At 33.5% G+C, this 27,588-nt stretch overlaps 1 long non-coding RNA gene across 1 annotated transcript; it reads left to right on the forward strand.

Annotated features, from left to right (window-relative positions):
• The first annotated feature begins 5,129 nt into the window (after window positions 1–5,129).
• LOC119070952 lies at window positions 5,130–24,946 on the forward strand. Its single transcript, XR_005086574.1, has 4 exons — window positions 5,130–5,329; window positions 14,446–14,448; window positions 21,600–21,605; window positions 24,934–24,946. It is a non-coding gene; the product is annotated as an uncharacterized LOC119070952 (long non-coding RNA).
• Window positions 24,947–27,588: the final 2,642 nt, after the last annotated feature.

Consider the following 27,588-nt stretch of genomic DNA (forward strand, 5'->3'; position numbering starts at 1 on the left):
ACAGTATGAGATTGGAACTCAGGGAATAAAACGTTTTGAAATTTAAATGACTGAATTTAATATTTCTGTATAATCCTAAAATCCCGATACAGATACATTCATCTCATGTACGTAAAGGACTTGACATAGTTGCTATTAATATAAAATGCACAGTGTACGAATGTTAACGCACAACAAGTACGATCTTTTGACATCATACTTACCATGCGTATACAAACATCCTAAACGTGTGCTTTTCTCAAACGTGTTGGGCGTATGAGGTAATTTTGCGATGAAGTTACACATACCAAAATTTTACACATGTCCTACGTCGACTACACGCGTGAGATGTATGGCACACATATCGTACGTAAACTTACATACGACAGGTTTGCCATACATACCCGACGCATACTATGCATAACAGAAGTATATCATACATATCCGAAGTACACCGCCAAAATCTTTTTTATCAGTGTAAGTCGATTCCTTGGATCAGATTATCTTGACCAAGAACATTTTCGTTAGAAAATTACAAATCTTGACCTAAACATTTTCATTTAAAAAAAAAACGTTCTGAGGTAAATTTAACGTCAAATTTGAAATTGATGGCAAACAAACAAGACCTTTACTAAATTCTAATTGAGTTTGCGATAAGTATCATAGAAAACCTGAATTTTCGGTGCTATGGGCCCGTTTTCGTTACTTCTTTTTTCTGTCTCTTTGCATAATAGCAATTCATGCCATCCATCTCTCATATATGAACATCAAAGCCAGCCCTATAATCATTAACATTGTCTGTTTAAATTAATCTTCACCTTCTGCCTGGCAATGATTTTTTTCTTCTTTTTCGTATCAGTGAACAAAAAAAACCAGTTGAACAAGCAAAAAATTGCGTAACGCATCTGAAACTATATACAACACGCACAGAATCGTAAAATCGAAAAAATTCAAATGGAACACACAAATGTAGTAATTTAACTTTGTTAAAAGTCTGTATGTATATAAATTGATGGTCATGTATATCCTATGATCTCAGGTATATAACTTACTAATCATCTTTGTAATGATTGTCCAACAACAGGCCCATGCCATTTTTACACAAGAATTGTTTAACTTTTTTTTGTTGTTATAATAGCTTAAATATATATACACACAGCACACAGATTAGATTAGATTAGATTAGATGGGAGGGTGTAAGCCCAGCACCTAAGCCTCAGATGGGCCTGTTGTGCTATTGTACAAGTCTCTTGATCATATGGACTGTGATTTTACATCATATCTCTCCCGACTTAGATTGTTCACAAATCGACCGTGTGTTAACGTCCCATACGTTGTGAATTCTCCAAGCCGTGGGTGGTATGCGAATACCACAACCATCACTAATTGACCTGTACATTTTCCCAAAGATGGCGCTATCAACATTGTCATGTTGTAGCTCTTTCTACTATTGACATTATGTCGATATGGTTTCTTTTATGGAGAAAGCGAATGTTGGGTTTTTTGATATTTCCGACTTTGTTACGGTTACGGCTATTAGTTTTAGGTAATAGCAAGTGTCTAATCACCATAGGCCATGAGTTGCCTCTTCGTATAAATCGCCATGCCACCATGTGACTGAACTCGTTCTGGCGTTGCAGGTTGTAGCGTCTGAATGATTCGTATTTCGTCATATCCCTTGACATCCATACAACGTATCAATCAATAGATCTGTTAAACCTCGCGGTCATTTTGGAGTACAAGATAGTTTCTGTATCTTGGGATTGTACCACAGCAAATTTGTAAAAATTTGCTATGTGGTTTTGGGGTGTCAAATGAGAACCCGAAGCGTTTGTACCTTACCTGCACTAAAATTGACTGCCAGATGCCATACGGCAATGTGTCATTTTCGTACATTAATCGAGCACGTAATTTAGCATTAGCTTCTGGTAGAGTCGATTGTTAATCCGTAAACCGACGCCACGAAGCACATGTTAAATAACAAAGGAAATAACACAATTGTTGATATCGCACAATGAGGCGAGAACGACTTTATTGATCAAAGAGAAAATGACCTACGAGAACAACACTTTGACTTCGTTAATAAAACCTTTAAAATAATTTCACCATTTAAACATTACAGCAAAATAAAAACACCAAAGCCGTAAAAGTTGGCACAGAAATTAGACAAAATCGAAAATGAATTCACACACAGCCACACAAAAGAAACACTTTTAGAGAGCAACGCATAAACACGTCCGTTCTCTGTGACTGCCGTTGTCCAACCCACAGCACACAACAGAGGCATCAGCATATCACACCACGCAGTCGACATAAAAAAGCTTGAATTATTTTTATGACCGAGAATTTGATTATGTATGTTAATGAATTTCGCATAACAAATTGTGTTCATTTGTATATATGATTTTGAAGACACGATTGTTGAATTTGTGCAAAATTTATTTATTAATTTTTCATTTAAAAATATATCTGAGAAAGGTTAGTGGTGCGTAAAGGTGTGTATTTCGTTTCGTTCATTTATCAATTCTTGGATGCTTGAATTTTTAGATTTGTCTCAAAGATAAGCTAAGTTTCTTGTTCTATCTTCTATTGAAGCATTATGCAGATCAAAATATGAACATTGATTTAAATATTTTAGAGATTAACAGTACACGGCCGAATCTTTTTGGGAATCCTGGCATAACTTCCATTGCAGAATCCAGGTTTAGTTCACTTGTTTTCAATATTTTTTTAAGACATGATGCAAATGTACTCTGCAAAATGAATGATATAATATGCAATAAAATGTACAATAAAACAAGTGAGGTAATAGATTGTATGATAATATATTGAAACATTGGAAAGAATGTAAAAATTTTAGGTTTTGATACGCTTCCTGTCTGTGAAGTGTTAAGTACATATAATATCGTACACATCAATTTTGCTTAACCTGAGACGAAAAGCTCAGGGCGCAAATTGCAAGAACCGAATTTCCGTACACAGAAACCAAAACAAGACTCCTTTTCACATTTATTGAACTTCAAGGAAACATCCTTCGGAGAAACATCCTTATCCGACGAAAATTTCTTTAAAATTTAGTAAAGTTCTCAAGTTTCTATAGACTTTCTTCAACGACGTTTGAAATGTCATCCCTGTTAGGAAATGCCATCCACGTTAAATTTTTTTTATATAAATGACACCCCACTTATCAAATACACAACTTGGAACCTCGGAAGGAATACACTATTAATGAAACTTAAGTGAGGCTACGTCTGAAAGCACTGTAACTTGAAGATGATCTATTAAATTTTCAAAAAATTTCTTTTTCTGGAAACATCATCCCAGCATCCAGACCTAAGAAATCTAAGCAAAATTTCAATTTGATTATGCTCAAAGCATTACCGACAAGTCATTCAACTAGATTGATCGTTGAAATTTAGCAAAAAGCAAATAATAAATTCGAATATTTGAAGATAAAGAAAAAAATCCAGTTTCTTAAATAATTCATCATCAACCGAATAATACCATTACACAAAATTGATCTTTACAACCAATCTGATCAGGTGTTTCAAGTGTAGGAGTAAGTACAACAGTTGTAACAGATATATTCGATGGTGGTGGAGGTGCAAATAATTAATATTTTCGTGATGTCGATGAACTTTTGTTGGTGGAAGACATTTAAAAAAAAATAATTGTGAATTTGCATATAACGTATATATGAACATGGTAGAGGTAAGTAGAAATTTACTTACCTTTCGATTGATTTTGATTTGCACTTCGTTAAAAAAGTGTGTTTCTGGTTAGCTGACTTTTATGTTTTACAAATAGAAGGTATTACCAGCAGTACACTCTTAAAATTAGAATATTATTCACAGATCTTATCAGGTCATCACACTTGAAAATCGATTTATGAAGACTCGCTAAACTCGCTTAAAACTCACAAATATTTTCGTTCGAGAAATACGCAACGGTGGTTGTAATGAGAGTTCTACTTTATAAACAAAAACAAAAAATTTTGAAAACATGTAGATTGAAGTTCATATTATTGTGGTTCCTATGATTCATATGAACCGACTGATTCATGCATTAGAATTGGTTTGATGCTATTTATCAAATAGGTTAGGGTGGCAGGTGTTTTTTTTATAATTTGTTTAAATGTATTCCAAAGTCCCTCGATTCCACGATAATTTCTTTAAACCACGAAGCACTATACGTACTAATCAAACCGAATATATCAAGTGGGGGATAGTGCATATGTTTTAATTTTAAACATTGTAATCTAATCTTTCCTTGTACTTAAAAAATACTATTATTGGACTGTTACGGATTCTGATGATACCAAATGATAGTATTTTCAACATAAGCTCCAGCATCGAAATCTAATATTTTATTATTTTCGATATAAATAATCATGCATTACGCAAAGATTCTTCGGAATCAGGTACTGCGTCGACATAAATGCAGTTGTTTCAAATAGATTAGTGAATTACCAACATCTGTAATCGATATCTACAACCCGACCACAAAAGAATTGACGATTTGCTCTGACGAATGCGTTATTATATAGCAATATTTCGGTTAAAATCAATGAAGTAATAGATTTTCTTTCTATCTGTTGAAAATGCAGCGTCTAAAAAGTAAATGACAGATTTGATAATTATACATGTGATCAATACCCTCTCTGGTTATCTCAACTACATTTATTAGAAGGCATTGGTGCTTTGCTGAAAAGCATACATTTGGGCGTTTTTTAAATACTGGATTTTTGTTTACTTTTGATGATATCTTTCCACCAGAATCCTTTTTCAGAAATGTACAAACGCAATAACGACCCCGAATGTGTTAGCTTTCAACAGAAAATAGACTTGGTTGTAGCAGTTTGACCAGCTCTGAGAACAATGAGCAGTTTATGAAAATTTTGTTAAACTACTCGCTTTTCCAACAGTCAGTCAGTCTGTCATCTACAAAAAAAAATTCTATAAGACAACTTCTGGCTGTATCAAGTTAGTTTTACTAACTATTATCTCGTCAACCTATAAATAATAAAATTCGCTCGAAAAAACGTTATTTGGGGAACTTTAAAGTTCGATGATTTTCCAAAATTTGATGGGTTACAATGTGAAAAATCAACTCCACTCCTAATTGGGACGGTGGATATTGTCGGATGGGGTGTCAATGGATAGAGCTTGAAGTAAGCTACAAAACTTCTTGCTACTAACTTTCCCAGCCGCCCAGAGCCTTTCAAAATTTTTTGTTTTTTCGAGGTTTTTAACTTGTTGCGGCGACTGGGTGGGCCGAACATCGGCGTTTGTTGGTCAATAATATTCAGCTCATTGACCTTCATAAACGTGCACAATTTGACATTATTCACGTTTCGCATCCCGAGTAAAAATAAAAGTCTCAAAAGTTCGAAAAGAGACGTCTCACGGTCTCAAATCATTTCTCCTTTCGAACCTTTGAGACTTTTATTTTTACTAGGGATGTTTGAGTAATTGATAAAAAACGATTTTCGCGACCACTTAGGAGAAAAATATTCTAAGGGCCATGACAGCCCAACAAAATTTTGTCGGGAAAAAAGTTGTTGCATGATATTCTCAGAATTGAACGACGATTCATTTGAGCAAAGCACCTAGCAGGTAATAGAGGTTTTTACACGTCAAATAGAGTAGTTTTTTGATACCAATAATACCGTTAGCAGCCCTAATGGTAATTTTGCAATGACATTATGAAAAAAAAAGGTATGGAAATATTCGCATACTTCGATTACTTTGAGGTGCTTTGATTTGAGCCATACATCGATCGGATCGTCGTCGGCTTGAATTCCGATTCCATATAAGCTGTTTGAAGTTTTGGTGAATTGCCTCATAAATCTATGACTTTGTTTGATATTAAATCTTGTACTTCATCTTTAGTTAAACTATTTATTTCACTATATAAAAGAAACACCGGTAGGATTCATCGTTTACTTTTATCTTGTCAACATCAGATGACTATCTGTTTCTAAGGGGTTTGCCTACATTTGTGCGCAAAAATATTCGTTTTTTGATGATTTCTCTGAACCAAAATCTTTTTTTGAAAAAGTAAAACCATTAAAGCATGCTGCAATGTGTTACTTTTAAGAGAAAAATTGGTTTGTGGATGATAACTTATTTCACTTGGACAAATCTTTGCAAATGTGTAAATTTATGTGTTTTGAAAAGATTTCTCCAAGTGGGTTAAGTTATCGACCACAAACCAATTTTTCCCTTAAAAGTAACACATTTTTGCATGCTTTAATGGTTTTACTTTTTCAAAAAAAGATTTTGGTTCAGAGAAATTATTAATATTTTGAAGATAATTTTGGACTCGCCTTCTTTTTGTAACCTCAGTCCGAGAAAACTCAATATTCCACGAAAATTGACACATAAAATCACATTTTCACCAGCATTCTCAGTTCGGGCATGTTTTTATTGATATATTTAAACCAATATGTGATTCTCAACGAAATTTGCAGGGAAATTTAGCAATACGAGTTTCTGGATGGACTATATAGGCATCGTATGTAGACGGATCCTCTGTCTTATTATACCAGGGCTGTGATGGCTAACTGAGGGCGCATCGGACATTTAGTAAATGCACACAAAATCTTACTGTTTTACTTAAATTTCAAAAGATAAAACCAAAAGGCCCAATCGGGCTTTTTTTCACTATTCCCCTGCACTACTCCTCTAGTTCTTGTAATATTAGTGCTTCACTGACAGATCATTTATTTGTAGAATGAATGTTTCTCTGGTTGCATATTATCAATTCTAACTCCGAAACAAGGCTGGAAATCAGATCAAGTTGATAAGCGCCTGAGGTAAGGTTACCTTCATTTGATCTGACCTGAACCTCATTTATTAATTTTGAACTGAAACCTGTCAGCAACTGACCCTTACTCCGAAAGTATCCAAAACGATCAATCAATACAAAAACATGATCAAACGTATCTTGATTCTCAGAATTTTTGTTTTCTATTTTTATTGTACGTAAATTGGGGAAAATGGTGAATTCTTTCACAGTGGAACTGACTAATATGCATATCGTAAAATCCATTTCACTACGAAACCGACCATCTTATTGTAATCTGCAATTTCGATTAATTAAAAATAATTTTCTTATTTTCTATAAGCGTTTGGTATAAATGAGTGCTCGTACATTCTCAACGTCCGTCATAAATTAAATCGTAAACCCATAGACGGGATATAATATATTTGAAATGTTAGACTCATTGTTACAAGCGTAGTATATACAACACACATTTAATGTTATTTTTAATGTTTTTATTATTCAAAATAGTCGGCATAAAAAGAGAAGTTAGAATTGCATCAATTTATAATCCGAAAAGTCAATTTTCACCATCATCATAATAACAATGCCGATGGAATTGGAATGGAAGAAAATAAAAATCTTTTTCTATTGTTTGGGCCAATGAAGATGTATATTTTTCGTTCGACCGATCTAACACGTAAATGTAAGAATGTACGCGATGGTCCCCCTTTTATTTCTATTTTATTTTGGTTATTTCAACTTTCTCATGAATGGTTTTCTGATGATGCGATATTATAGGTTTAGGTCGAGTGCATCTCTTGAACGGTCGATGCTTCTCGATGCCATTACACTCGTGCTTATAATTCCACACACAAAAAAAGCATTAGAAAATGTACAAAAATGTACGTACAGCATAACAGCATTTTTACTCAATTCGTTAACATTATTACATGTGAATGTTTACTTCCTCTGATGCTGTTGTTGTTGTTGTTTCCCGAAAATATTCTATTGTGTAATTATACTTTGCTTTACTTTATATGTATATAAATCGCATCTAAGGCCCGGTTAAATAGCATTTTTCTTTATTTTTAAAATTGAAACCAGAAAATGAGCGTAATTTTATTAATGTAAATCAACGTTCGGCTACGTTTTTCGAATTAAAACACAATACATTTTGTGCACACAGGTAAAAAAAAATGAACAACAACAACAACCGACCGACTCGCATTTTATAAACCGATTCTAGTTCAACGACATCACGATTTTTAGAATATTTTTTTTTATTTTATTTCTTTTTACGAAAATTTTTGTAACTTTTAATTTGGAAGTGCATAATTACAACAATTCGGTTAACTTTTATATATATTATTCTCGGTACAAAGCATACCTCGCACGAAAAATCTTATTTGGATCGACGATTTTCTATTATTAAATCAAAATTAGATTTTAACCATGCGATAAGCCGTTTCCATCCATTTATTAAGATGCACATGGTGTCGTGTGTATGTATAGCTATTGTTCTTATGAATTAATTGGCTGGATTCTTCAGTAATTTGTGGACATGGAAGATAATGTTATTAGTCATTGTTAACCATTGTTTTTGGCGTACAGTACAATGTATAGAGACACTCGTCTATAATCAATATTTTCGGTGCATTTTGCCTTTTTGTTTGATCACAGTTTCGTTGAATGGAGCTAATAAAATTTGAATGCATTTTTGATATTTCTGGATATTATAAATCAACTCCGAGCCATTAAGAAAAAAAAATTCAAACGTACCATTCGGTACACTAGGAATCAGGGCACCTATAAGTGCAAGGGAAGCGGGTGGAGGAGACATCACTAATTTTCTTAAAAAAAGTTTATGATCGTCGAACCGTAGTGCGCTCCTCTTGCACTGCCAGAAAGAGTTTAAAATCTCATCTGCAGCGGGTAATTCGGTAATCTACAATAGCTGTCACATCGAATGGTGTTGTTCAAAATATTTTTAAAAAAATTGAAAAACCTTGTTCAGGGCGAGCAAATTGATAATATCCAAACATATATCAATGACATTAATATTTGGTCACAACTTCATTCAACGGCATGTGGAGAAAGTGAATAATTTTTGATATTTTAAAATCGCGAGTATTCCTCAACAAGTCTATAACATCATTTCAAGGAGTGGATTCAAAATAGAGAAAAATACAAGAACGAGTTAATTATTTTATTAATCCAAGTCATCTGTTATCGATATCGACGACAAAAATGAGCAATGAGCTTTTGCTTATCTTGCCTTATATATGAAAATGTAATTAAAATTAATGAAATACTAGATTTTATCTCGGATTTTATTCTGTTTAAATTAGATCAAAGTGAATTGACAAACTCGATCATTGCACATTACTAATGAATTGCGATAGCTTGCAGTCTTTAATTATTAAAGTTTAATACCATACCATCATGAGTGTGGTATTTCCCATGTGTACATAAGTTCTCAGGTGAATTGATTTTTGTTGGTTCGACTCAGTGTTTTGGGTACTCTAGAAAATTTTCTAAAAGATTTTGTGGTGCCGGAGCTTCCTCTATTCTGAAAAATGTTTCTGACTGGCGAATAATTTGGGTTATTGAGGTACTAAGCTAAATTTATATCACTAAAATCAATACAATTACTTTCCCTTATTGGACTTCAACTTTTTTCCATTTTAAACATTTTTGTTTCATAATATTAAAGAGCCAATGTTTTAGGAGTAGCCCTTCATTTGTCATCGACAAAGGCAAAAAACAGGCAGTGACCTTCCTTATTTGAGTTCTCTTTATATAGCAAAAGATATTCCAAAACAAATGAAGTAAAAGAATTTCTAAAAATTAGTTTGAAGTAGTAGATTAATTTAATAATAATTTTGCCATCCGAAAAAGTTCAATTTAAGACAGACATTCACGATATCTAAATCTGAAAATAAATTCATAAAATGGCTAGCTGGAGAAAACCACCGAAAATAGACCGCTTGGGGCCTGAGGATTATGAAAACGAACAAATTAATTGAAAACTCCCATGAAAACCGATTCGAACAGTCAGAGAAATATGTTGGAAGTAATAGCAAATATAGACCATACACCTCGATACCATTAACAATAACATCATAGGCATAGAATTTAAGTAAATATTTATCGCATCCAATGTTGGTTGTCTATATGCTATGACGCAATGATAATTTGTTTTAATTTATAATTTACTAATCGACGCTCGAAATTTGATTCTATTTACAAGTTGTTTTGGAAAAGTGAAACTCTTCGTATTGATAGCATTGTTTCACAAGTATGTTCGTCGTTGACCGTCATTGTTGAAACATAATTTCTGAGAAGAACTAGGTCAAAAGTGATTTAGGTTATAGGCTAAAATGGGCACCAGCCAACTCAAATACACAAGACATATATTGGAAACGAGGGGTGCTCCAACTCCAAATCCTTAATTTAGTCCATTTAATCAGCTACGATTTATAGTCCAAGAAATTTGCAACTCCTCCATTTTAAATCTAAAAATTTACTTCGCTTTAAAAAAAGAAACGTTTATCTGCCGGTCTTTATCAAAGTTTTACAAGTCACAGGCATGTTCGAAAAATTGCCATTTTGAATAGAATGTTTTGTGTGAACGAAATCAATGTTACTTTAAACTAAATTTAAGAAATCTAGGTCCTGTAAATATTTCCTTATGTAATTTCACCGAGATCGATTTTTGTCAATGAAAGCGTCTGATGTCGACCCCGAGACATCTATATTTTGTAAGCGTACTCATTAGTACGGGTCTAAGCACAAGGGTCTTATGTGATTACTACACGTCGAGTTGAAATCCATGAGTAAGGATAGACCTTTTGATGTTGCCTGGAGGTGCCATGGTTTTGTAATGACAAATGCTAGTCAAAGTTCGATGATAAGCAAAATCGGTCGACAGTAGGTACAAAGATAGGGTCTGTTTTAGAGGTCAAGGTTATTCGTATATATCTGCGGCATTACACCGCTAAAACCAGCTTTAAATGTATTTAATGAAAGCTACTGACCATAAAAATCAGGCATTTTTTTTTGGTCGAACCATATTATGGTATCGGAGGCATTTTATCTGATAAGAATTTCATCTGTCAATGACACCAATGACAAAAAGAAGCGTTGATCTCTGGATATTGCTTTCTTAAATAGCAACATTTTTTGTTTAACAAACGAAGTAAAAGATTTTGTATCGTTGAAAGTACTTAGATTGAATAAAGTAAAACAATATTATTTGTAATATTGTAGCTACAAGTTAAAGGTTAAAGCGTCGCGGTCGTCTAATTTAAATCCTTTACTTCATTGGTATTAACATACCCTCTTATACCATGTCGACATACTTCGTAACAAAAAGGAGTAGAGTAGGAATCAAATTATTTCTATTTAAGAATTAAAATCATTAAACGATCAGCAAAATACGCTTTTATATTTGAAGAGTTATTATGCCAAAAATGCACTCTTCCCTCCATAACCTATTTTTCATCTCAATCAATTATTAATTCAAAATAACATTTCCCAATGAACAAATTAATTTATTTGTCACCAAAAAAATCCGTAAAGTGAATTATGGTTTCACAAGAAGCGAAATTTATCTTTTAAGTCGTTCGGTTCAAATTAGCCTCTCACTAAATGTCTACTAAAGACAGAAAAATTAAGAGAAAAAAAATAAACAAGAAAATGCAGTGGCATCCATTCAACAAAATATTATAAAATCAAAATTCGTTTCATCTTAGAAGAAAAAAAATTGTGCAACCGCACAACGTTACATCCTCCTTTTAAAATTCTAAAAAGAAATCTCACTCCCAAAACCATACAATTATCATTCCTACAAACAATAAATTATCGCGACTTTCTGGGTGATGATGCAATGCAATTTATGCGTTTTTGTTACGTATACTGTATTCTATATGTGTCGCATAACATGAAATTTAACACACTTAAGTAGGGCTAATTCAAACAGACTCTTTCTTCGACGATGTGACTCTTGATACACAAAACGCTGATGATACGCATGTTTTTGAATAGAGAAAAAAAAAATTAAATAAAAACATCAAATGACGGAATCGACCATTTGCATCTATAATTTTTGACTGACCTATTTTTCGCTTACATTGGTATATATATATCTATACGCACACTTCATGGCCCTATTTCTGAAACATAATAAATTTTTTTTGTTAATTTATTTGGATAAATTGTGTGTGCACACCATATTGTATGTTGTATGTAGCGTATGGTATCGAATCTAACGCTCCGAATAAAAATAAAATAAATTTACTGATGACGTCGACGTGTGGCCAAATATTCAACATTTTTTTTGTTTGTGCAGCCACGTCCATAATTTATTCGATCGAACCGTGTATATTATGGTGTGGAATCAAAATAGTTTTTCCTTGGTTTTTATTGAACATTTGTAAAAATGTGCGTATGATATATACCTCTATATACAAAACAAAAAAAAGTGTTCGACTGAAATAAAAAAAAACGCGTTGTAAAAATACAACTATATACTACAACACACATTGTGTGGAATACACTGACATTGTCGTGCGCATATTGTCTTTTATCAAAATAATTTCAAGTTCACATAAAAATGATTAAATATCAAAATTAACAAAAATGATATTATTGTCATACAGCAGACGGAAAAATAAAGTTTGTCAAGGCTTCATTTTTGTGTGTACAATTTGAATGTGGCATTTTTTTCTTACTATTTAGTGTTATTTCAGTGTGTAGGCTTTGCTGGTATGTTTTTTATTTTATCGTAGAATGTATGTAGAGACGAGAAAAAACACTATATTTTGAAGGGCTCACAAATGATGATGATGCGTCATTTAAGTATCGCTATTTATTATGTATATTTTTCAGATGTAATACCAACATACCGTAAGGTTTTTTTTTCGTTATTCAACTTTTTTTCAGCTTCGATTCAGATGAGCTTTGACTAGAACAAGTTCATAAATTATTTGCAGGGTCACTTTTTTTGTAAGTGAAAAAGTATTTATGACGAAAATGAACGAAAAAAATGCGAGATATTTCCGCATTTGAATTATTCATTTAAATAGTAATCAGACGAGACAAATGTGATTGCGAAAGGTTCGGTGAGGGAAGAAGCAGACAAAAAATCTGATAAACGACAAGTTTGCCCCTTCTATCGCTTCATTAATTTTAATATAAAAATGTTTAAGAGACTTGATAAACTCAATTAAAAATTTAATTTTAGTCAACTTGAGGGCATACGAGCATAGTATCTTGTGAATTAAGTTTGACCATGTTGATTTTTGAAGCACTCGCTCCGCTCGTAAATAAAATTTGGGACGTGTGGTGAAAAAATAACATTTCAAAAGTGTTTCAGACTGCATTATGCTGCTGAGTTATAAATGCATTTTTAGGCACGAGATGTATCGGCCTTGATTGACAATGCGCAACGTTTTTCTTAATACGGGCAAAGAAAACTTACTTTTCGCAACTCCGGTCCATAATCATCACCTTTCCATGCATCCATTTAATGTCGTTTTGAAGGTATTTATTTCACTGTATTCCCAGACCACAGTGGAACATGAACCTTTTTTCGCACGCAGTGCAATATGAACTTTTTTTTCGCACGCAGTGCGATATCAACTTTTTTTTCGCACGCTAGAGGACCTATTACCTTCAACGAAGGCTAAATTTTTATAAATAAAAATCTTGCATTGACCAGAAATCGAACCCCCGAAACCAAACACACAGAGAGTCACACAGATATACCGAACGTATTGTTGAAGCGTATATACTAAGCATTGACTACTCGATTTCATTCAACGCGTCTCTTTACATCACATTGCAATGTGTATTATAATGCAGCCTTCTTGATCGTTTAAATGAATTTCGGTATAAACAAGAATTTTGGTACAAAATGTAGGACATGTTTTGCATTGGAAAGGTGATTATGGCCCGAAATTGCGAAAAACGTTGTATCTACCACGGTAGGTATGCCGGTATTTTTTCGCACACGACGTCTTGTCGACCTCGGCTTCGCCTCGGGTCGACAATCGACATCGAAAATGTATTTTTACAGACATTAAAATTTCTGATTCAATCACAATAAATGCACAAAATTTATCAGTTCCTCCACAGTGTTACCATAATATTCTTAACAATTTTGACCTTTCACAGACGCCAAGCAGTAAATAAACAATGATTAAGATAGTAAGATAGTACTACTAAGGAAGACTAGTTAGCTTAAGGTTCAGAACATTAACTAGAGTTCATTGCTGTCGAAAACAGATAGCCGGTCATATAAGGATAATGTATTATTTTTCATTAAGGAATTGAAGTGTAAAATGAAAAAAACACAGATTATTCAGCACCAATGACAGTCTCTCTGACAGAGCATTGAAATCCCCCATTCTATATTATCATCATTTAGCTAAACTTTTCGCGTGTGTCCACTCATATTTTGACTACTAGATAACGTTCAATTGCAAATCTTCATTATTTTGTTTGTTCTGTTTGCAGAAGTGATAAAGTTTGCAGTGATAATAAAGTTTCTAACTTATAAAACCATTGAGAGAATTGATATTATTTGAAAAATATAAAGATTTAAATCTTAGATTTTGATACTTAAAAATAGCATTAATTTCATCAGAAAATATTAATCGAATCTATTACTTCCTTTGATCATATTTTTTTCTACAGATCGTTGATGAAGGAAAACTTAATAAAGAACATGTTCCAATTGATTTCTAATACAAAACTTTATTCCAAACCTCTCGTTCAAAATACTAGCTTCCGTTTTTACTAGCACCTTAAGAGTTAATTCGCCGAAACTTGGAAATATGTCGAATTTTTCGTATTCGTACATTTGTGAAAATTTTCCAAATCCTTCCGGTAAGTGGCTAAAGTACAAAATATGATTCTAATATGCTAGTAAACACTTGATACAGTGCCGCACTGGTCATGCTAGGAAGTCTGGAGATACCCGAGGAACATATGACACAATTGAATCAGTTGGTTTTGTTTCAAATTTTATAGGCCCTAAACGAAATTTCCCGAAGCGTAAGGTGCCAGTAACTGCAGCCCTGATTTAAAATTGTCACATACGTCAGAAAAATTGAAATAAACGCGAAGAAAAGTGGAATTATAGAGAATTTTTGTGTTAGTATACTTCAATCAAAATTGAAGCTCAACGAAAGTCGTGCCGCGGTAGGTTCATGATGTCATGGATAGTAGAGGTCACTACCTACCCAACGACACCCATATCTTCGAAGTCTATGGTTGTAACTTTTTGAAAACACTCTGCAAAAGTTGGAATTTTTTTCCCCTAAAATAGCTACTGCACCACATACACGAAAAATTTCGAAATGTTTTAAAGGCCAGCTTATGCGGCGTCAACACCTCTACCAATGACCATAATTTCAGATAAATGCGTTACGTATTCTTGGTGATATGCAACAAAAACTATTTTGGTCACCCTCGCGCAGTACATTTTTTCATGATTTCTGGCGTGAAAACATAATTATTTCGATGATTTTTTTTTGTTGCAAATGACTCAGGAGGATCACCTGAATCGATTACTGTGTACCCGCCGAAAATCGCTGATGGCTTGTTTTTAAGTTGTTCGAAGTTTTGGCGAATTGACTCTTAATATCCATCAACCCAAACTTTTTATCCATTTGAAGAGATCCGTTGAGAGACATCGTTTATTATTTTGGCTACAGAAAATTCCATTTTAATATCTATGTCATACTAACACTTGCACTTTGTAATTGGTGAGCACAATGATATCTTCATTCATGATAATGTTATCTTCAATAATGGCACGTGTTTGCATTCTATTTGGAATCGCACAAGGGCGAAGAAGTGACATTCCATTTATATTTAACCTTTTCTATAAATGCCAATCTTTTACTTCAATTGGTTCAAGTATCGCATCGATCGATTTTTGTTATAATTAAATCTTTCACTTGTTCACTTTACCCATACTTTTTGCTATGTAAGGTCTCAGCTAATCATTCATTTTTCTAATCGTTGTCGATAACAGATGAATTTCGTTTCACGATCGATTGTCATGACCTTGCACATTCGAGTAGGTCTTTCCGGAAGAGCTTGAACCTTGAATCACTAACAGCGGAATGACCCACTTGGATCCCCCTTTTTCCCTCCTCGTTCATTACGTTGACACTTTGTATACACATTGTATCATTGTATTAAAAAGTGCCAGACCGCCACTCGAAATGCGTGAAACTTATAACTAACAACAATCACAGTCGTTCGATCATGTGATTGGACTATCTACGTTATGCAGTTTCAAGTCAATCTGTCAAACAATATAGTTAAATTACCTGAACCAGGTAACCCACAAGTTCCTTCCGTGGCACTGTATACAGTGAAATTACCTGACACTTAAGATCGTACCATCCAGGCGTTATTGTTTGACTCCAGGGAAATTCATGTATCGGTATTGGAGAAGAGATAATTGACATGCAGAAGGTCACGTTCTTTCAGTTTGACACAAGGTGGATGGATCGAGCACGATTGAATTGTTTCAAGCACACCTTGAAATCATCTGACCTGAAAAGTTGGTTAGGTCTGGTAAGTTTTTGTTTCTCAAATGACCTGAACCTCATCCTTGCTAAATTTAAGACGAAATAAAAACGAGAAAAAATTGTGTGAATAAATCACTCTTCTTGGAGTACATTTCCGGTCTCTGAACGTTGGTAACTTCATCTAGTTAATCAAGGTAATAATTCGCATATTTTATAATTTTTTCAATTCAAAAGATATGTGTAATAAAAAAATCGAATTCTTCGTGATAATTTGCCCACCAATTCTCACACTATCAAATATTTCGTAAGGATTTACATGTAAATAAACATTTCTTCGATTACTATTTTAGTGAAATCGGTTCTTGAAAATTATCGAATTGAAACTAAAAGAAAAAATTCTGAAAATAGGTCTTGTCTCGTAGGGATTAAACGATAATTAATTTCCGTTTTCTTAGAACCTTGCATCTTCGCCAGGTATCTTTTATTTAAATCTTTAAAATTAGACTATGGCTATTACATAGTAGTAGAATTATCGTCAACAATGTAATATGCCTTACTCGATCAAAAGATATCATTTTATGCTTTGTTTACGTTTAGGTCAGAAGTATAATAATTTAGTAACATTAACATTAAAATGCTCTGGTTAAAATTAGAAACGGCAGTGTCACAGTGTCGTAAGTGTAATTTTCGATAAATAAATATTTAGAGACGATTATGAAAATAAAGATTTTAATCTGAAAAGACCTTAACCATCAAATTGTGCTCGTTAAGTCGACAACAGAAACAGCACCTCATACACTCCGAGTAAAACCACCAAATGATGAATTCTGGCGCCATAGTATATAGTTTGTGATTTTCTTATTTTGTTGATCAACACGATTCGTATTTGGTGACTCGGTATTTGTTTTCAAAACTATATAATTCATCGGCTGATTGTAAATAAACAAATACCGAGCTCATAAACTCTAGAAATGGATATTATATTCGAATGTGCTGTAGGTACTTGCCACATCGAAATTTGCAATCTTTGTTTTTCATTAGATACATATTTGTGTAACGAAAACGACCGACTTATCATATCCAATTTCAACTGTTTTTTCTACGGAGCTTCATACTAAACACGCGCTGCTATATTCCCGACCGATTGGTTTATACCAACCAATTAGTATATTTCTTTAACTCTTCCCTTTACGTAAACACAAAACAGCGAACGTTTTAGATTGCTAAATTTTTGAAAGAAAACAATTGCCGAAATCGAGGCCGAAATACAGTTCAGATCGAACAGATATAATTTCCAATGTTGCACAAAAGAAAAAGCGAATTGTGTGGTTCTTATGTGCACTGCGGCACTGTGAAGTGATTCGTAAGTGGACCCATTAGACTGGAAGATTAATTGGATCAGGTGAAACTCTGCTTCATTTTAATTTTGTTTAGAAAGATGGTAACGTAACGTGGTTTTAAATGATATGTCGTAGCGAGTACGATTTGCAGTCTGGAATGATTCAATTCAATGGAGTAGTTTCCAGGTGTATTGGATTACATGCAGGACCATTTTTAAGGATTGGAATTCTTGAAAATTCTCAAAATGAATTTTGAAAAATTTTCGAGATTTTTTAGGAATTTTGATTCTTGAAAATAGGTCATGACTCCATGCTAAGCTAACCCATTTCTTTAGTCCTATATACCGTTGTACAGTAATTAAGTTATAGGTCGCAAGACCATCAGCATAAAGGGAATTCAAGATAAATTTCTACATTTGCCACCTTTTATTCTTTTTGTTCGTTCTGTTCGTTCCAAGTGTATTTCCTCACCATTTACTCTCGTTACATTTCTTCCACTCGTATACGATAGATGGCAATGAGTTGTTTTCTGTTCCCACATACATTTCGTTTAACAAATGAAAATCTAGATTCAGTTTCGGATGCAAAGATATGTGGAATTTAAGGCCCAGAACAGGTCACGCCGACCTCAGATTACCTGAAGCTGACCTGATGTATTTGAATTTCTTTTGATTTCAGATTCCAGGTAAATTTAGGTCAGTTCAGTTTAGACTCAGATAATTGTCAGGTCGACTTGAATTGCAGTTTCAGATCAAGGGATAACATGAAAAACAGAAATCCCATTCAATGACAAGTAGGGTCATAAATCAATATTGAACTGGGGAAAAAAAGTTGGAAAAATACGTCCTTACAGCTCTAGGTTTCAATATACAGAAACAGTTCCGTGTCTAAACTCTAAAAACAGCTGCAACTGTTGCAGCTGCAGTTGTATGATCATTGCGTTGGTTTTTAAAAATAATGGTAACCTTATTTTACTTTCAGCACCCCACGTTCGAGTTTACCTCATGCTATTTATTGTTTGCAAGCTGGCGCCACCTGTAAGTGAAATTATTTTGAATATTGTTGTGGTAAAAGATTTGTTAACACTTTAAACAAAAGAAGTAACAGATTAGCATTGTTATTGTACCGATTCGAATGCCACTTAAAAAATGTTCAAGTCTGAACGGGTCTCGCCACAAGTTGCGAAAACGTGCCTCCCATATTTTTTTCGATGAAATTACAAAGAAATGCTTAAAAAGTGTGCCGTAATTAATACAGTAAATTAGGAACTAACTAAATATGCACATAAAATACAATGAAGAATGGGGTGCTTAATTTCGTAACGAAATATCGCTTGTAATGTAATCAAAAGAAATATACGAAAATTTTAATTAAGTATTAACACCAAATTAAGTTTAATTTTTATGTAGACAAGAAGAAAAGAAAAGGCTTGGTTGCGATAAAAATGCGCCCGTTCTTAATTTACGAAAATTTAGGCCAAGCCGAAGCGGATATATATGTATGTACACAAGGTGGAAGAACTGAAATAGGAAAAAAAATATTTTTTTTTATGCCACAACTTTGTTCTAATGTTACAATAATTCTGCACATTCGGTTCGAGGGAAAAAAAAGTAGAACCATGTTCGTGTTATGCGATAAGCTTTAAAGCTCTATAATCAACCGTTGCGTTTCCATTTATATTTCGAAAAGATTTGTGTTTCCGTTTTGCTTAGACACGCAACGAACGCAACACATATTAAATATGTGTTAGGGTGGAGGTTTGTGTATTGTTGATGGATTTTGTAATATCCTTGTGGCTATGCTACGGGTGTGGGATTTTCATTTCACTTTTTTTGAAGGTAAGGTTTCGGTAGATATTGAAACTACTTTGTTTTTTCCAAGAAATATTGCAGATTTTACCGTTTTTTTTTAACCGAATAGATTAAAATTTAGACTTTTGACCTACTCGCAAATTATTTGAATTGATTTCACCTGCGTGTTCCATGCGGTTGTTTTCTAGTTTGAAGCACTTCCTTAGACGTATTAGCTCAGAAAACCCTTTTATAATGTTCTGAAAATTGACAGTGTATCATTCAACTGTAAAACACTGTAAAGAACCATTTCATAGAAAATAGTATTATATTTGGAAGTTGTCGACTATGATCACTTTTGCTTGAAGAACTTAAATTTGGTTCTCGTTTTACGTATTAGACACCTTCAGCTAAAAAAGCTAAAAAATGTCTACAATACACCAGTGAACAATTAAATATGTTTTCAATCTAATACTCTTCAAAGCATGACGCAAAGTCCATTACTTCATTATTTGTATTCACATTTAGTGCCTAAAAAAGCATTTACCACTCGGTTGTATAAATAGCTACTAAATAGCAACTTTCGCTATGTAATTTGCTCTTACTCTCCATGTTCACAGTTATTGAAATGTTTTGTTGCTTCATGCGGCGAAACCTATACTTTTCATATTTAAGCACCTTTTCCGACGCCCAAAGCACCATGTAAATCCTTTGCATGGCTCGGCTCAGCCTCGGATAAGAAAAGTTCACACTAATTTTCTCAATTTTCTTGCACTATAGTTATGGAAGTGACTATTGTTTTGCACGGCTTATTCTTACGTTACAGGCTAAGACCAATGGACCCTTTGCAAATGTGTAGCCTACATTTAGGCGGAAAAATATTCGTTTTCTCTGAACCAAAATCTTTTTTTTAAATGTGTTACTTTTAAGGGAAAGTGGTTTGTGAGCCATAACTTAACCCACTTGAAGAAACCTGTGCAGATTACATAAATTTACACAATCTGCAAAGGTTTCTCCAAGTGGGATAAATTATCCAATTTTTCCTTTCAAAGTAACAAATTTTTACGTGCTTTAATGGTTTTACTTTTTCAAAAAAAAAGATTTTGGTTCAGAGAAATCATCCAAAAAATTAATATTTTCTGCCTAAATGTAGGCTATAAATTTGCAAAGGGTCCATTGCTCTTAAGAGCCCTCACCCCTTGGCAATTTTCTAGCCTACATTTGTGCGCAAAAATATTCGTTTTTTGATGATTTCTCTGAACCAAAATCTTTTTTTGAGAAAGTAAAACTATTAAAGCATACAAAAATGTGTTCCTTTTAAGGGAAAAATAGGTTTGTGGTCGATAAGTTAGCCCACTTGGAGAAACCTTTGCAAAACACATAAATTTACACATTTGCAAGTACAATAAGTTATCACCCACAAACCAATTTTTCTCTTAAAAGCAACACATTTTTGCATGCTTTAATGGTTTTACTTAAAAAAAAAAAGATTTTGGTTCAGAGAAATCATCAAAAAACGAATATTTTTGCGCAGAAATGTAGGCTAGAAAATTGCCAAGAGGTGAGCGCTTTTAAGAACAAGAAGTGGAATTACCTCTTTCTTGCCTGTTTCTAATGTCATATGATGCTTGTCATTATGATGCTGAGGTGCATAAATTACAATGTAAACACTTCTCAATAACTATTATATTGTTTGTATAACAAATCTACAATAACTATTATGAACAGCAGCGTCATGAAAGTAGTGTGTGAATGAGTTTTCATTACATATTTACACACTATTTTGTAAAATTGATGTCTGTAAAAATAAGGATCCCACCCTGTGCATATAATTTTGATCCTCACTTGAGCCTAAACTCGAATTTTGCACAAATAATGTTTTCAAACTCGGCTTCCTCTTCGCCTTATGTTGACGGTTTTTATATCCATTGCGCAAAATTTCCATTCAGGCACATAATATGGAAATAGCTAATTCTGAACTGCATTTTTGGAACCTCGAAAAAGTTTCACGAAAATGAAATGGACTTAGTAATATTTGCACAAATTAATTGGCTGAATGGGTGCGTCCTTTCTATTAGAATAAACATTCATCCTTTTCGTTGCGTAATGAAAATAAGAAGCTAGCTGAAAACGGACGCTAGACTTTTCAGGTGAACAAATGGGGAAAAAACAAGTTGCATGTCAATCCGCAATTACCAACATTTTTATGGTCATACATGGGATATAAAGTAATTTTATTAGTTCTATCCAATTCCATTTTTTGGCTATTAATTTCTTTTTATGTGATTATTATAATAAAGATTTTCTTTGTGTTTTACTGTTTCATTTTGGTTACATGTTGGGCGTTTTTTTCATTCCGGAAGAGTTATGGCTAATTAAATAAGTCGAAAAATTACGAATGGAGAAAATTTAACAAAGGAACTACATTGAAGTTATAATTTTACGTTTTGCGGGAGCAATGCTGAAAGTAATTTGCTTCATTTGTATTAGAATTACAATCTACTGCTTTTGCAACAGTCTTGGGGATTCACATCACTGCCCTACAACGCATAAAAAACTTGGTGCAAAAGAAAGACATGATCTTGTCAATCGACAAATCCGTTAGTTTTGTTTAATATATAGAGTTTGAAAAAAAATCTTTTACTTCATTTGTTTTAACATACACATTGTTATACAACAGAGGACAACCGGCCGAATAGTATTGCTTATTTTTGTCATCATTATCGATAACAGGTGATTAACGATGTCACTTGATATTTCTCCACGGTAATAGAATTCATAAATTGAAAACTAGGTCACCCATACAAAATATGCTGACAGACAATTTATAAGTTTATAAGTCGACTTATAAGTTACAACGAACGCATTTGAAAATTGGGGTAAAGTTCTCGCGAAGAAATTACGCCAGCGCGTTTTAGGAAAAAACAAATTCGCGGTCTTTTGTTGGATGCAATTTCTACAATTGGAAAATGAATTGTTAATAGTGAAGCAAAGCCCTGAAAATTATGATAGCCATGTGAGACAGTAGCTTTTTTTGAAACTATTTAAAGAAGAAAAATGTTTTCATATAATGAGATGTGATTAACCTTCTTTCCTCTCAGAAGACCATGAGAACGTGAAGTTTTGTTGACGCCTTGCATGATGGCAGTTCGGGAGAGAAATTTTTATTTTGCCTACAGAGGTGAGAAAATAGTAAATTTCAATAAGAGCGATGTTTGCGGCGAGGGCCGTAATTTCGTTCGAGTTGGAATTTCCTTTTTTTCCCAGAGGTGAACACAACGTTTTTAATGCGTGCATGTTGTGTTTCGCAGAAAAACTCCACAAAACAAATCGATTCGCCATACCATTTTCGAAAACGTAAACAAAGTGACAGTCCTAATGAGAACTATTTTCTCTACACGGGAGAGAAAGTGCTGTACTTTTCACACTAGATATGTCATTCGAACAGTCGTCAAGAAAACGCAATTTTTTCATGGCATATTGAGGGGATAAAATAAGGTAAAACACAACGCGCGTATGAAAATGTCTTGTAGGGAGGAAATAGAAATTTTCTTGCTCCTATTGTCACCTTTGGTTTTGTTTTGAAAAATTGTGTTACAAATTGAATTTTTCCTTTCGTGGAGAAAGGTCGTTTATCGAACACATGAAAAACGGTGTCTTCACCCCTGGAAGAAAATGTGAAAATTACAACTTGACTGACTCGCTCTTGTTGGAGCCTCCTATTTCCTTTCCTTTTCTTGTATATTTAAATCAAACGTGTTGCTGCAAATTCTATGTAAATGAATTATGTTTAGTCACAACTGCAAGCGAACTGAAAGCTACGAAAAGGACCCTTGTAAAAGCTACCACAAAAATTCTGTAAGCATTTCCGATACTCGTTAATGACATGATCGAGGCGATAGTCAATTAAATTAATGGTGGTATATCTTCGATACAAATACTAACTTCCTTACGGCCTGATATTTGATACCTGATCCACTCCGCAAAAATACAACGAAAGAAATACACAAGCAAAGTAATAAATTTGAATTATTGCATTTGAAATCCGGTCCGTAACGTACCTATATAAAATGCGAGATTTCTTTACTGGTGATCTCGCTGGTGATGATTCTGGATATTATAATATTTTGAAAAGTAATTTAATAAAAACTTAAATTGTGTGTGCTGATCAATGCGATACATCACAGAGAAGAACACGTCACTTGTAAATACATAGATCATCGGGCTGATGGTGATGGTATAATATTACAATATATGAAATGAAGAGAAGAAGAAAAAAAAATTGTTTGTTTGTTTGCGATAGTTAATGTATTTTCAAGGTTATGTTCATGGCAATTTGTACCATGTTATGCATAATACAAATGCTTTATTCAAATTATGGTGTGTGGAAGAGTTCAAATATTTGGTTTATTCACTTTATGTGACTGTGTAATGTGTTCGTATAGAATGAAATCTTCTATTTTAGTTCAGTTTAGGCTTTTTTTTTCTTTCGATATAATATTGTAATATGAGCGCATGTTATAGTTCTCTTACTTCCATTACAACAATCATGACAATATATCTGATCTGATATACGTTACAATATTATGAGCTTTGTATCGCTGTATAAGTATATTTTACACACATCACTTGGAAGAGTGATAGAGAGAAACATTGTGAATATTGCCACCATGTTTTTGGGCATATTTGCATATTTTATTTCAATAATTCCCTTGACTGAAAGTCAGGGTCTTATGAAAGAAAATACCCTTAAAATGTCCGTAACGCTAAGTTCACTTTGATATTTTGAAAATGTTCTACATTGGAAAACGTTAAATACAGAAAACGTCCGTACACTTGTGGACTCGATAACTCGAGTAATTCTTTACCGATTTGCAAAATTTTGGTTTTAATCGAAGGAGAATGAAAATCATGAGGTTAAGTTCGTAGATGGGCAATATTGGGGTAATGAGATGGAAGTAATTCTCAAGAAAATTTTATTCCTTGTTACCGCTATAACTTCCCTAATTCTTATCCGATTTTCAAATTTTGTGTGTTATTCGACGAAGATTGAAATTCTTGAGGTTAAGTTTGCAGATGGATAATGTTAGAACAACGAGATGGGAGAAATTCTACACAGACGCTTTTTCTTGTGGACTCGATAACTCGAGTAATTCTTTACCGATTTTCAAAATTTTGGTTTTAACCGACGGAGAATGAAAATTATGAGGTTAAGTTCGTAGATGGGCAATATTGAAGTAATGAGATGGAAGTAATTCTCAAGAGAATTTTTTACTTGTTACCGCTATAACTTCCCTAATTCCTATCCGATTTTCAAAGATTTTGTCTAAATCGACGAAGATTGAAACTCTTGAGGCTGAGTTTGCAGATGGATAATGTTCGAACAACGAGATGGGAGATATTCTACACAGACGCTTTCTCTTGTTACCGCGCGATAACTTGAGTAATTTTTACCCGATTTTCAAATTTTTTGTTTTAATTGACAGAGAATGATATTGGAGTAGTGAGTTTGGAGTAATTGTAACCATAACTTGTTATACCACGACATTTTTGCAACGGATTTCCAGAAAAATTTCTTATTTGACGATCTGTGAAATTCTGGATTTCTGGTCTAACAATTAAGAAGTACTTCCCAAAAGAGTTTTTGCTTGCTTGAGAAACTGATAGCTCTAGTAATTCTCAGAGGCTTCAAAAATCAATTTCGACCAGTAGCGTAATTCATGTGGTTAAACTCGAACATTGGAATTTAATCGGACTAGTAATCTGGGATATACGACAATTTTTGCGTGAAATCCGTATTCTAAAAAAGAATTTTTTTCGTTCCTAAAATGTTTGAACGAGTGTGAACTTTGCGGCCAGAGCGAAGCGAGGGCCGTAATTCACACGAGTTTTATTTTTTCAAGAGGTAGGCAGGAAATACGCCACCTTTTCAACGCTTTTAGAAGACTATATAGGAGACTCATATTAGGAGTAAAACGTACGTCGCTAGACCTTCCACTCATTGCGCTTTTTAGGAGACAATATTCAATCGTTGTAAATATTGTTTGTTTGTATTCTTCTCAGTGTATGTATAACATACTCAAAAATGCCTCTCCTGATCACATCGTGTTATAATTTCCTATTTTCCATGTTTAGGCTTATGAATATTTGAACGAGTGTGAACTTTGCGACCAGAGCGAAGCGAGGGCCGTAATTTACACGAGTTTTATTTTTTCAAGAGGAAGGCAAGAAATATGCCATTTTAAAAGAGTTTTTAAGTAATCATACTTATTGGATGTAAAACATCGCTCGCTGAACCTTCGATTCACGCAGCTCTGAAGAAAATTAAATAAATTTTGAGTTTTCTAAACACCCAGTGAAAATAAAAGAGATACTCAATTAATGATGTAGCAAAGAGACTAAGAGACCATTCTTGTTTCGCTTTTTCATCTGACTATAATTTTGTGTTTTTCAAAACAACAGCTTTTTTAAAAATGGTAAGACAACTGAGACTGGAATTATTGAAAGTATTGATAGTCAGTCAAGGGAAATGACCCACCCAAGTGGTGGGGCCTAGTAATAAACGAAGTACTTCATTGTCGTTGTTTATGATGTGCTTTGAATAATTGGAATATTGTAAGGTGCCTGTTAAAATTTATTACAATTTACTGTATACCTTCCAAATTCATAATTAAGGAAGTTGTGTCAGATGCGGTACTTGCCACCATGCCACCTACTTATAGTTTTGTTGGTAGTTTGATTTAACTCACTACGATTTTCGGTACAGAGTGTAAAGTGTAACTGTATTTTGTGCTGATGAGATTTCATCAATGATGTTCGATAGATCTATCCGTATAAAGTGAATCCAATGAAAGAATTCATATCTAAGATTCTTGAGTTTATGAAGTTCTGTGAGCGAGTTCAATTGGTTCTTGCCCCTTTGTATTACCGTAAGGAGGAAGATGAATATTTCATATTCATACCGAAGATATATACCGTTAGTAAACGATAGAATATTTTATCTGTTATGTGTGAGGTTTGTCGAAAAACCTACGACTAACCTCATTCACATAGGTCACTTTTCACACCCTGAAAAACTAAAGTGCAACGGAAATGTTAAAGAAAAATAGTATTGAAGAACCTGTCACGGCTATTCATCTGTTATCGATAACGACGACAAAAATAATGATAAGCTCCGGGTAATATGGTCATTTATATAACAAAATGCGTGTTTAAAAAAATGAAGTACAAGACCTAAAATCAAGAGATTAAAAATAATCTGATCGATGGATGTAACAGACCCAATTCAAAAGTCATTGATTTATCCACGTGCATGTTAAGTGAATCACAAGAAAAATGTAACAAATTATTTCATATAAAATATATTTTTCTCATGATTCGCTTAATTTGATTCGATTAATCTGCCTGTTGAAATGTTACAAATGTTAACTATGTTTGTTGGGGCTAACATTTGCATTGTACAATAGCCTCTCGGCTTCACCTCAGGTAGACAGTGCGATAATATACCTCATACGATTCTTGTTGCATTAATAACTATTAAAATAGTCCGTCGATCAATATCATTCAAATAAATATTGACAGTGTCTTCTTTCAATTGAATTACTCAAATTTCTTTCAAAAGCTCAACCGAATAAATAATCCTGAAAAAATATACCTCACGAATTTATTCATCTGTTATTGGCAACGAAAATTTTTAGCGATGATCTCCGGTTTCAATATTGGCTTATATAGCGAAATATATCGTTAAACAAATGAAGTAATAGATATAAGGTAATGAGCAATATTTTCAGCTAAAGCTAGAAATAGGTCGACAGCTGTAAAAAAAGCTCAACTTGTAAGTTAAACACATATCTATCCTATTTTAAGAATTCAATTTCTAAAAATTTCATAAAATTCTCAAGAATATTTTAAGTCTTTGTTTGGAACACATTCGTTTGCACTAAATTTTCTTGACAAAGGGCATGCGTATATACATTATAATGCGTATCCATTTTACGGCATTAACATCTACTACTTCTATTGTTTATTCAATTTTCTGATGTTTGTTACAACATCTTTTACTTTTTCTGTCTTTCCCATATTTTTGTCTATAAAATGGTCCCTTTTAAAGGGAACACTAACCGGGGCTCAATGTTTATTTAGATCGTCGCTGACGATAGCAGA

The sequence above is a fragment of the Bradysia coprophila genome, assembly GCF_014529535.1.
Source record: "Bradysia coprophila strain Holo2 chromosome IV unlocalized genomic scaffold, BU_Bcop_v1 contig_106, whole genome shotgun sequence".
NCBI lineage: Eukaryota > Metazoa > Arthropoda > Insecta > Diptera > Sciaridae > Bradysia > Bradysia coprophila.